Source organism: Penaeus monodon, chromosome 21 (assembly GCF_015228065.2).
Source record: "Penaeus monodon isolate SGIC_2016 chromosome 21, NSTDA_Pmon_1, whole genome shotgun sequence".
NCBI classification, from domain to species: domain Eukaryota; kingdom Metazoa; phylum Arthropoda; class Malacostraca; order Decapoda; family Penaeidae; genus Penaeus; species Penaeus monodon.
This window is the reverse complement of record NC_051406.1, coordinates 27780149-27780605: the sequence shown is the minus strand read 5'-3', so window position 1 is coordinate 27780605 and position 457 is coordinate 27780149. Positions and strand designations below refer to the sequence as shown.

Sequence of the window (457 nt, the reverse complement as noted above, 5' to 3'; positions counted from 1 at the left end):
GTTGTAAACCTGCATGTAAGCTACATGCCTAAATGTAGCATTGCGTGTGTTGGTAAAACAGCCGAAATTATTTTTTTCTGGAAGAAAATTGAACATTTAATACAAGACATCCATTCCTTTCGCTTATTATTTCAATTTATATGTCAGTTATTGCTGAGAATAACACCTGTTTTTTAAGACATTGAACAAGAGAGCAACTACTAACGACTTGGAGTAATATATATAGCGGTGATCATCTTTATTTAGATAGTTTTATTGAAATCATTTGCATATATGAATAAGATGTACCCAGAAATTATTGATATTATTTTTTACTAAAGGATATTTTTCATCTGTCAAAAATATAAGCTTATTCTCACGTGACCCTTAAATGTTCATGAAAACATTACCAATCATAATCACTTCTACTATTATCACAATCGATTACTCTAATAAAATTAGTAATTGTAATATTAAT

General features: G+C 28.2%; 1 protein-coding gene across 1 annotated transcript in view; it reads left to right on the top strand.

The window, feature by feature from the left end:
- LOC119586399 overlaps positions 1-457 on the top strand; it is a gene marked incomplete at its 3' end in the record, with an annotated part of 33410 nt that overhangs the window by 32439 nt on the left and 514 nt on the right.